General features: G+C 37.8%; 1 protein-coding gene and 1 non-coding gene across 2 annotated transcripts in view; one reads left to right on the top strand and one right to left on the bottom strand.

Annotated features, from left to right (window-relative positions):
* DACH2 (dachshund family transcription factor 2) overlaps positions 1–12,271 on the top strand; it is an 816,985-nt gene that overhangs the window by 442,569 nt on the left and 362,145 nt on the right. The window lies entirely within an intron of this gene.
* Positions 8,665–8,767, bottom strand: LOC120882672. Its single transcript, XR_005725538.1, has one exon. It is a non-coding gene; the product is annotated as a U6 spliceosomal RNA (small nuclear RNA).

Raw genomic sequence — 12,271 nt, 5'->3', positions numbered from 1 at the left:
CCTTATGACCCAGCAATCCCACTGCTGGGCATACACACTGAGGAAACCTGAACTGAAAGAGACACATGTACCCCAATATTCATTGCAGCACTGTTTATAATAGCCAGGACATGCAAACAACCTAGATGTCCATCAGTAGATGAATGGATAAGAAAGCTGTGGTACATATACACAGTGGAGTATTCCTCAGCCATTAAAAAGAATGCATTTGAATCAGTTCTAATGAGATGGATGAAACTGGAGCCGATTATACAGAGTGAAGTAAGCCAGAAAGAAAATCACCAATACAGTATACTGACACATATATATGGAATTTAGAAAGATGGTAATGATTACCCTGTATGCAAGACAGCAAAAGAGACACAGATGTATAGAACGGACTTTTGGACTCTGAGGGAGTGGGAGAGGGAGAGGATGGGATAATTTTGGAGAATGGCATTGAAACATGTATACAATCAATTAAGAAATGAATCGCCAGTCTATGTTCAATACTGGATACAGGATGCTTGGGGCTGGTGCACGGGGATGATCCAGAGAGATGATATGGGTTGGGAGGTGGGAGGGGGTTCAGGATTGGGAACTCATGTACACCCGTAGCAGATTCATGTCAATGTATGGCATAACCAATACAGTATTGTAAAGTAAAATAAAGTAAAAATAAAAAGTAAAAAAAGTAAAAAATAAAGTTCTTCATGTTTTTTCATGACTTGCTAACTCATTTGTTTGTAGCACTAAATAATATTCCATTGCCTGGATGTACCACATTTTATTTTTTCCATTTACCTATTGAAGGACATCATGGCTGCTTCCATGAACCTAATTTTTAAGACAAGAATATAGATTCTGAAAGAGGGTAATATTGGCATATAACTAGCTATAGAAAAGTCCAATTTTAGCGTGCATACCTTCAGATTCCTCGTGCAGTATTTTTAAAATCATGATTTGGGACATAATTTGGGACATGAGAGAAACACTCTCCTTGCAATTTTCTCAGGTCTTTCTTGATGTTATATGTTACATCTTGACTATTATAAATATGCAAATTATCATAAAGTGTTTTTTTTTTTTAACCAACCATTGTTTCTAGATTCTTTGATAGATTTTAGGGGTTTAATTTAAGTAGTACATAAATATTTTGGCTGCAGATGTTATAATGTTAAACACAGATAACAGAATCATTGCAGTAGCTCTCTGAGCAACAGAGCATGGCAATGTTTGAGGACTACTATATTGGAATATAAGATAGTATATGTATAAGATTGGAGAATTTATTGTACACCTGATTCTCTGGCATCTATGGCATATACAAGTGAAAACCATCTACTTACAAGCCATGAGTGGCAGTTATCTTTTGGAAACCAATTACCTTTACAGAAGGTGATTTGGAATCAAGTTTAATATTCTCATTGTTGTTATTATTGAGTTGCTAAGTCGTGTCAGACTGCAACCCCATTGAATGTACATGCCAGGCTCCTCTGCCATCCACTGTTTCCCAGAGTCTACTCAAATTCATGTCCATTGAGTTGATGATGCTATCTAACCATCTCATCCTCTGCTTTCCCCTTCTCCTTTTATCTTCAATCTTTTTCAGCATCAGGGTCTTTTCCAATGAGTTGGCTCTTTGCATTTGGATGGCCAAAGTATTGGAGCTTCAGCATCAGTCCTTCCAGTGAACATTCAGGGTTGATTTCCTTTAGGATTGACTGGTTTGATCTCTGTGCAGTCCAAGGGACACTCAGGAGTCTTCTACAGAAGCACAATTTGAAATAATCAATTATTCAGTATTCAGCCTTCTTTATGGTTCAAATTTCATGTCTGTATCCCACTGTCAGGTTGGTTTATTTCTCTCATTCAGTTCTTATCTTATTGTAACTAATATTTGGAACAACAGACTAATTACAGCTCAAGCAGGCAGGATTTCTCTGCTCCTGTTTCCTCTTAGCAAGAATCTAAAACAACAAACTGGTTTACAGCTCAGTTACAGCTCAAGCAGACAGATCTTTTATTAAACAGACAGCAGATAGTACATTCCCAAGATGTGGGAGTGGGCCGACCCTGAAGGAGTTGTCACAATCCTTCTTGGCTTCCCTTTTTCTATGCCCGATCTCATTCTCTTGTTTCTGCCCTGTGGAAAATGCAAATAGGCATGCACTCTAGGCTAATCAGAGAAAGGAGCATATCTAGGCACATGCAAAATAAGGCCTTTGCATATTCATCTACATGGGCATGGAGTGAGAATTTTGATTGACAGTTGCAAGTTACATAGCAATAGGCTCGATTGCACAGGTCTTTCCCATAATTCAGTCTGTTATACTCAGATGTACATATGTATAGAATATTTACGAAGCTTTAATCTAGCTGCATAAGGTTATTTGAGGACACAGCTATACATCAAGGGTGCATGTGCCAGATTTGGGGAAGCACCAATTGTTAGTTTGTATCCAGTTTGTGCCAAGGGTGCATGTGCAGAAGTTGGAAAAGTCTCTGATTATTTTTGTAGTCTATCTGTGAGCTCTGCAGAGTGTGTCAGGTGAGGTTTAGAGATCAGTTTGCATCCTTTTCAGCTAGGCCTCTCTCATTGTCCATGCCTATCTTCCTACCTACCATGATTACTGGAAAGAATGTAGCTTTGACTATACAGAGTGTCTCCAAAGTGATTTATCTGCTTTTTAATATGCTGTCTAGGTTTGTCATAGCTTTCCTTCCAAAGAGCAAGTGTCTTTTAATTTCATGGCTACAGTTAATTTCCACAATGAATTTGGAGCCCAAGAAAATAAAATCTGTCACTACTTCGGTTTTACTGCTTCTATTTGCCACAAAATGGTGGGAATGGATGCTGTGATCTTAATTTTTTGAATGTTGAGTTTCAAGCCAGCTTTTTCATTGTCCTCTTTCACTCTGACCAAGTGTCTCTTTAGTTACTCTTTAATTTCTGCCATTAGAGTAGTATTATCTGCATATCTGAGGTTGTTGATAATTCTGGAATCTTGATTCCAGCTTGTGATTCATCCAGACTGGCATTTCACAGATTGTACTCTGCAATCTGTTAAATAAGCAGGGTTACATATGGCTGACAATATACAGCCTTGTCATACTCCTTTCCCAATGTGGATCCAGTCCATTGTTCCATGTCTAGTTCTAACTGTTGCTTCTTGACCCACATACAGGTTTCTCAGGAGACAGGCAAGGTGGTCTGGTATTCCCATCTCATTAAGAATTTACCAGAGTTTGTTGTGATCCACACAGTCAAAAGCTTTTTTTTTTTTTTTAATTTTGAATTTATTTATTTTTTATTTTACTTTACAATTCTGTATTGGTTTTGCCATACATTGACATGAATCCACCATGGGTGTACATGTGTTCCCAAACCTGAACCCCCCTCCCACCCCCCTCCCCACAACATCTCTCTGGGTCATCCCCGTGTACCAGCCCCAAGCGTGCCATATCCTGCATCGGACATAGACTGGCAATTCGATTCTTACATGATATTATACATGTTTTGAAACAGAAGTACAGGTTTTACTGGAATTCCCTTACATTCTACATGATCAAATGAATGTTGGCAATTTGATCTGATTCCTCTGTTTCTAGAAAACCCAGCCTGTACCTCTGGAAATTCTTGGTTCACATAGTGCTGAAGCCTGGCTTGAAGGAATTTGAGCAAAACCTTGCTGATGTGTGAAATTAGAACAACTGTATGGTAGGTTGAACATTCTTTGACATTATGTTTCTTTGAGATTGGAATGAAACCTGACCTTTTCCAGTCCTATGGCCACTGCTAAATTTTCTAAGTTTGCTGACATAGTGAGTACAGCAGTTAATAGCATCATCATTTAGGCTTTTAAATAGCACTACTGGGCTTCCATCACCTCCACTAGCTTTGTTCATGGTAATACCTCCTAAGGCCCACTTGACTTCACACTCCAGGGTGTCCAGCTCTAGGTGAGTGACCACACAATTGTGTTTATCCAGGTCATTGATACTTTTTTTTAAAATAGATCTTCTGTGTATTCTTGCCACCTCTTCTTAATCTCTTCTGCTTCTGTTAGATCCTTACTGTTTTGTCCTTTGTCATGCCCATCCTTGCATGAAGTGTTCCCAAGATATCTCCAATTTCTCTAGTCTTTCCCACTCTATTATTTTCCTCTATTTCTTAGCATTGTTCATTTAAGAAGGCCTTCTTGTCTCTCCTTGCTATTCTCTGGAACTCTGCATTCAGTTGAGTATATGTTTCCATTTCTCCCTTGTCTTTCACTTCTCTTCTTTCCTCAGCTATTTGTAAAGGCTCTTCAGACAATCATTTTGCCTTCTTGCATTTCTTTTTCTTTGGAATGATTTTCATCACTGCCTTCTGTAGAATGTTAGGAACTTCTGTCCATAGTTGTTCAGGCACTCTGTCTACCAGACCTAATCTCTTGAATCTATTCATCACCTCCACTGTGTAATCATAAGGGATTTGGTTTAGGTAATGCATGAATGGCCTAGTGGTTCTCCCTACTTTTTTCAATTTAGGCCTGAATTTTACAATAAGGAGCTCATGGTCTTTGCACAGTCAACTCCAAGTCTTGTTCTAACTGACTATATAGAGCTTTTCTATCTTTGGCTGCAAACAATATAGTCAATCTGATTTCAGTGCTGACCTTCTGGTGATGTCCATGTGTAGAGTGGTCTCTTGTGTTGTTGGATGAGGATGTTTGCTGTGATTAGTGTTCTCTGATAAAACCCTGTTACCTTTTGTCTTGCTTCATCTTGTACTCCAAGGCCAAACTTTGCTGTTTTCCAGATATCTCTTGACTTCCTACTTTTTCAATCCAATCCCATATGATGTAAAGGACATCCTTTTTTGGTGTTAGTTCTAGAAGGTCTTGTAGGCCTTCAGAGAACCATTAAGTGTCAGCTTCTTTGACAGTAGTGGTTGGGACATAGACTTGGATTACTGTGATGTTGAATGGTTTGCCTTGGAAAGGAACTGAAATTATTCTATCATGTTTAGATTGCAACCAAGTACTGCATTTCAGACTCTTTGTTGACTATGAGGGCTACTCCATTTCTTCTAAGGGATTCTTGCCCATGACAGAAGATATGGTCATCTGAATTAAATTCACCCAATTCCCATCCATTTTAATTCACTGGTTCCTAAGATGTAAATGTTCATTTTCTCTGCTGGCTCAGTGGTAAAGAATCTACCTGTTAATGTGGGAGACACTGTTTCAATCCCTGGGTCAGGAAGATCCCCTAGACTAGGAAAAGGCAACCTACTTCAGTATTCTTGCCTAGGAAATCCCAGGACAGAGAAGGCTGGTTAGCAACAGTAAATGAGTCTGTACCACAAAAGAGTCAGACATGACTTAGTGTCTAAACAACAATATTCTTGTAGTAGCAATTTGATACCTTTTAATAAACACAAAATACATTTGAGTTTTCATTAGCTGCTACACAGGAGTTAGCATTTAAGCTCAATGTTAGACAAAAATACATTTTTGTTTGAGGCTAAATTCCCATTTCTTCTATTTCTAAAGGAAAATGGATAGGAAGTTTTCCTCTTGAATTTGCCTTCTAGACATAAAATATTTTACTTTATCTAACTCTTAAGCATGTTGCTGGTTTTTCACACAGGCAAACTAGCTTTCCAAAATGCATCAGGAAGAAAAGTCTTATAGTTGCAGTGAGCAGAACAAAGCATGTAGAGAAAATGAAATTCCATAACAACCATTGATCACTTTTTCATATTAATATCCTCAGTGATAAGTCTATCTCTCCTAAACACATTCTGAGTTCCTGAAATACACATTTCAAAAATACATGTAGTAAATTGAAATGACCAAATTTAGTAAATATGGTCCTCCTTTTAATATGGAAGCTATCTTAAGGGAAAGTTGATTTTTGTTATAAATTTGAACTTGGCTAGGTTGGTTTTTCTTTCTCTCTTATTAATTCTGTTAATGCTCTCTCCTTTCTATTAATTGGTGATACCTGCTGCAGTGCAGTACTAAATCATTTAAATGCATGTTTCACTTTGATTGATTACTGTTATTATTGATTTGCAAATTAAAATTAAATTTAGTTAATGGATCACTATTTGTTTTAGCTTTCTTCTAGGAATATGACTCTTGTGTGTGGCTGCATGTTTCTGTAAATTAAAGTTAAAGTTCAAATGGCTATATGTTATATTGTATATATTCTTGCTGGCACCATTGTTAGAGTAAAGGAGGTTTTAAAATAGAAGTTAATTTTGCCTAACATGCATGACTGTGGTTCAGATCATGAACTCCATATTGCAAAATTCAGACTCAAATTTGAAGAAAGTAGGGAAAACCACTGGGCCATTCAGGTCTGACTTAAATCAAATCCCCAACGAATATACAGTGGAAGTGACAAATAGATTCAAGGGATTATTTCTGATAGAGAGAGTGCATAAATAACAATAGATGGAAGTTTGTAACATTGTACAAGAGGCAGTGATCAAAACCATCCCCAAGAAAAAGAAATGCAAAGAGGCAAAATGGTTGTCTGAGGAGGTCTTACAAATAGCTGAGAAAAGAAAAGAGATGAAAGACAAAGGAGAAGAGGAAAGATGTACCCATTTGAATGCAGAGTTCCAAAGAATAACAAGGAGAGATAATAAAGCCTTCCTCAGTGATCAATCAAAGAAATAGAGGAAAACAATAGAATGGGAAAGACTAATGATTGCTTCAAGAAAATTAGAGATATGAAGGAAACATTTCATACAAAGATGGGCACAATAAAGGACAGAAATTGTATGGTCCTAACAGAAGCAGAAGATAAGAAGAGAGGGCAGGAATCCATAGAACTGTGCAAGAAAGTTGTTAATGACCCAGATAACCACGATGGTGTGATCACTCACCTAGAGCCAGACATCCTGGAGTGTGTAGTCAAGTGGATCTTAGTAAGCATCACTATGAACAAAGCTAGTGGAGGTGATGGAATTCCAGTAGAGATATTTCAAATCCTGAAAAATGATGTTGTGAAAGTGTTGCACTCAGTATGCCAGCAAAACTCAGCAGTGGCCACAGGACTGGGAAGGTCAGTTTTCATTCCAATCCCAAAGAAAGGCGATGCCAAAGAAAGTTTATACTACTATACAATTGCACTTATTTCACATGCCAGCAAAGCAATGATGAAAATTCTCCAAGTGAGGCTTCAACAGCATATGAACTGAGAAATTCTGTATGTACTAGTTGAATTTAGAAAAGGCAGAGGAACTAGAAATCAAATTGCCAATATCCATTGGATCATAGAAAAAGTAAGAGAATTCCAGAAAAACATATATTTCTTCTTCATTGACTACTTAAAGCCTTTGACTGTGTAGATCACAAGAAACTGTGGGAAATTCTTCAAGAGATGGGAATGCCAGACCACCTTACCTGCCTCCTAAGTAATTTATATGCAGGTCAAGAAGCAACAGTTAGAACTGGACATGGAAAAATGGACTTGTTCAAAATTGGAAAAGAAGTATGTCAAGGCTGTATATTATCACCCTGCTTATTTAACCTACACAGAGTACATCATGAGAAATGCTGGACTGGATGAATCACATGCTGGATTCAAGACTGCCAGGAGAAATATCAGAAACCTCAGATATGCAGATGACAACACCCTTATGGCAGAAAGCGAAGGGAAACTAAAGAGCCTTTGATGAAGGTGAAAGAGGAGATTGAAACAGCTGGCTTAAAACTCAACATTCATAAAACAAAGATTATGGCATCTGGTCCCATCACTTCATGGCAAATAGATAGAGCAATCAGTGACAGACTTTATTTTCTTGGGCTCCCAAATCACTGCAGATGGTGACTGCAGCCATGAAATTAAATCACACTTGCTCCTTTGAAGAAAAGCTATGGCAAACCTAAATAGCATATTGAAATGTAGAGACATTGCTTTACTGACAAAAGTTCATCTAGTCAAAGCTATGGTTTTTCTGGTAGTCATGTATGGATGTCAGAATTGGATGATATGGAAGGCTGAGCCCCGAAGAATTGATGCTTTCAAACTGGTGTTGGAGAAGACTCTCGAGAGTCTCTTGGAGTGCAAGATCAAACCAGTCAATCCTAAAGGAAATCAGTCCTGAATATTCACTGAAAAGACTGATGTTGAAGCTGAAGCTCCAATACTTTGTCCACTTGATGCAAAGAGCTGACTCATTAGAAAAGACTGTGATGCTGGGAAAGATTGAAGGCAGTAGGAGATGGGGAACGGTAGAGGATGAGATGTTTTTATGGCATCATTGACTCAATGGACATGAGTTTGAGCAAGCCCTGGAGTTGGTGAAGGACAGGGAAGCCTGTCTTGCTGCAGTCCATAGGATCATAAAGTGCCAGACATGACTGAGCAGCTGAACAACAAACAGCAACACACATAACATGAAACTTAAATTCTTTCTTTGAGCAACTATGGGAGAAAATAGCCACAAATTTTGCAGTATCCCAAAAGTTAATAATCTTTTTCTTCTTTTACATCCATGTTAATCTGTTTTTAATTTGTAAGAGGTCACTAATTTGACCAATTATGTTTTCTCTTCCTCTGATAAAATATACATGGTATAAAGTCTACAATTTTAACAACTGTACTACTACATTTGTATTGTAACAAATGACTACTATTCAGTGGCATTTAGTAAAGTCACACTGTTGTGCAACTATCACCAAAAATATTAACCAATCCACAAATTCACATTTTATCTTTGTGGAGGGGCCATGTTAGTTTTCTCTGTTTTGTTCTAATTTTAGTATATGAGCTATTGAAGCTGACACCCAAATATATTTTTTAAAGTGTCAAGAATATCTATGAAATGAAATAGAAAAAGTAAAATAAGTTGACTACTCCAACAGTTTTCAAGGTCATTCTGGTATATGAAATGTTATCTTTTAATTATTTCTGTAGCTTTTTGAAGTTGGCTGATATCTGACAGTCTGTTTCATAGACTAGCAGGTCAGTTTCTTATTTGGTGGGATGGTCTATATGAGAAAATCCTGCACTTGAGGATGGAAGGGCTGTGGAAGGAGCTGCTTCAACTTGTCTTGGGTCCCTGCCTTCTGGGGAATAGCTACTCTTTGCCCTAATGTCAGAAATTTGAGGTGTTTTGGTACCATTAATCTATGTCTAATGCAACTCTCCCCTAGACTTACAATGATATTTGCTGGATGTGCCAATTCTGGTTTGAAAATCAGACCAATTGGAGATCAGGGCTGCAAGACCTTAGAAACTATCTCGACATGTCTGCTCTATAATACTATATAAAAATGCTCAAATAAAGTACCTAGAGATATGTATAACCTATAAGAACTTGTGTGTACCATTTGAAGAATTTTTATAGCTCAAATTTTCATGAAAAAGAAATGGTCTATTAAGAGGTACAAGCAATATAATTGTCAGTGACTATGCTTAAAAACCTGGAACATTTCTAATTTAAAATGATATCACCAAGGGGAAGTATAACCCAATAAGATAGTAGTTAATTGTATTAAGGTGAAGTTGCTCAGTCGTGTCCGATTCTTTGCGACCCCGTGGACTGTAACCTACTAGGCTTCTCTGTCCGTGGGATTCTCCAGGCAAGAATACTGGAGTGGATTGTCATTTAATTGTATGTAAACTATGAAAACTGAGATAGTAGTTAACATTATGTAAACTGAAAACTACTAAGTTTAAATTTATAACTATGTAAAAATTCCTGATATGTATTTATATAAATATGTATTTCAAAAACAGAGAAATAAATAGTGTCAAAATAGTTTAAGTTAAGCATGCATCCAAGTTAAAAAAAAATAAAGGTTTACAACAGTATTTCTTTGCCTGGAGCCAGCACGGGAGATCCCACACATGACAAGGTCATGTGGAAGAGGCCTGATGGGCAAAGGCGAGATCAGGCCTCGAGGGCCCCCCCTGGACCCGCTCGAGCATCTACCCCAAAACCAGAATCTGTCTGTTTTACTATTTTATGCCTTTCACCAACTCTTCTGACATTAACAGGGGGCTATCCCCGGCCACCTTTCTCTGGAGAAAATCAACTTAGGGCTCTAGCTAATAAGTCTCTTGGGCATGAAAGGAGTATTTCAATTCAACCCCCCCATTAGTATTCTAGCTTGTCTGACAGGTTTATCCAGACTCTTGCAGCTGCGCATGTGATTATTCACAGCCTCCCAACTGTGAGAGGCACCAGGAAGCCTAAAACATTCTAAAAATATAGAGCCTTTCAAAGAGTTAAAAGCTATTAGAATAGTGCTGGTGTAGGATTTCATTGTTGAGCCAATGCTTGCTGCTAAGTTCCCATATCTGTTATCCACTGTGCACCTGGGAGTACATTAGTTAATATAGTTGGAATGTAAGAAAAACAAGTGTAGCCTTAGAATTAACCACATCAGACCTTTGAGCTAATTGATTCTTTCTTTGTTGTAACTCACTGCACCTTTGCTCCATGAGAAATGTAACTCTGTTTAATACTTTCTGAGGCTGACATAGATTAGAAATATAAAGAAAAAAACACTTCAAGGGAAAATAAGTTTTCTGGTTGAGCAGCCTTTATCAAAAGAGGGTCATAAAATGTTCACAGGCCTCCAAGTCCAGAAGATAATGTACACAACATTGTTTATGGGAAAGGTATGCAGAAAAAATCCTGGTTTTGATAAAGACAAAACAGATATAGTGTTTGGGCTGACTCTGTATGACTTTGCATCTTTCATTTCCCTCTATGTACAAGTCAAGGTATAAAAACTTCCCTGAAAAATAAAGTGACGGACCAGGACCAGTTTTACAAAAGCCTGGTTCCCCTGTGTCTTTCTTTCTTTCTCTCTTTCTCTCTCTTACTCTCTTTTTCAGGCTGATCCCTTGGAGCGTAGAGGCTCTCTGCATTCACTTTCCTGCCTGGGCTTCTAAGACTGAACGGGAAGGTGCTCTGCATCTTCACTCCCTCAGAAGACAGGGAGGGTGCCTGCGGCCTACGTGAACAGAGCAAGTCCCTTGTCTTGGGCCTTTATTGGCTTTCTGTGTAAACCAAGGAATATCAGCCTCTTTCTCTCCTCTATTTTCTTATCTGCAACATTCTTCCTTTATCTCTCTCTAAATCTCTCTGCCGATGCCGTCTCTCCTGAGGGTACCCCTAGATCCTGCAGGGCTGGACCCTGACCTTTCTTAAACTTCTTCTATGGATTAGTGGTGTCTTTTGATTCTTTAATAGATATTCTGTAAAAACAATTTCCATTATTGCAAAAGTTTAGAAAATAGTGTGCTCTCTACCTCTTTTGGAAAGTCACAAAAAATATTAGCATATTATAAACTTTGAAAATATCTGCATTAAAGAAACCTGGAGTCAATGTACCTGAGTTTAAATACCAACTTCAAGGCTTATTAGCTGTGAAGGTTAATTTCGACAGGTTTTTCATTTGACATTTGACAGGTTTTTCAGTTTCTGTGAATCAGTTTTCTCATCTGAAAGATGGAAATACTGATGCTACTTCCCTCTGAAGTGTTTTGTAAATATTAAATAAGCAAATATGTAAAGAACTTACAACTGTGTGGCATATGATAATTGCTATATAAAGTTTGTTGTTTCCAACCTAGTGTTAACTCAATTGGTCCTGAAACTCCTTCACCTTCCTAACTATCCTCACTTTTTTCAGCAATTCTCTTAACATTTCATGGAACAAGCAGGGAAATGGAAAATAATTTTAAAGATATTGGTATAAGTTCAATATGTTTCTTTTTGCCTTTAATCTTTTAACATTAGATGTAATTGGAGCATTTGAAGAGATTCTTAGAATCTCAAAGGCATTTAAAATGTCTTTTTATTCATTTTCATAATAGTCTATAGGAAAATAAAAAGTTGCTTGGAAACCTCAAATCTTGTTAGACAGTTCAGGCTACAGGATAGCACTCTGGGGTTCCTGATTTGGTTGCACTCTACTGTGTTATGCCGCTTGCCCTCCCAACCCTTACTAATCATCATTTTCCTATCTCTGGCTCCATTCTGAATGGCAAATTCACTGCCTTATTGTGCGTTCTCCAATCTGCTGTTTTTGTAGAATAAGCTGAACTTTAGCAAAGATTGAGTGTATCTTCTCTTCATATCTATCTGTGACTTAGCAAAATGTACAAACTAGAGTTGGACTATAAAGAAAGCTGAGTGCTGAAGAATTGAAGCTTTTGAATTGTGGTGTTGGAGAAGACTCCTCTTGAGAGTCCCTTGGACTGCAAGGAGATCCAACCAGTCCATCCTAAAGGAAATCAGTCCTGAATATCCATCGGAAGAACTGATGAT

This window comes from Oryx dammah, unplaced genomic scaffold (assembly GCF_014754425.2).
Source record: "Oryx dammah isolate SB20612 unplaced genomic scaffold, SCBI_Odam_1.1 HiC_scaffold_23, whole genome shotgun sequence".
NCBI classification, from domain to species: Eukaryota; Metazoa; Chordata; class Mammalia; order Artiodactyla; family Bovidae; genus Oryx; species Oryx dammah.
This window is presented reverse-complemented; position numbering and strand designations above follow the sequence as displayed.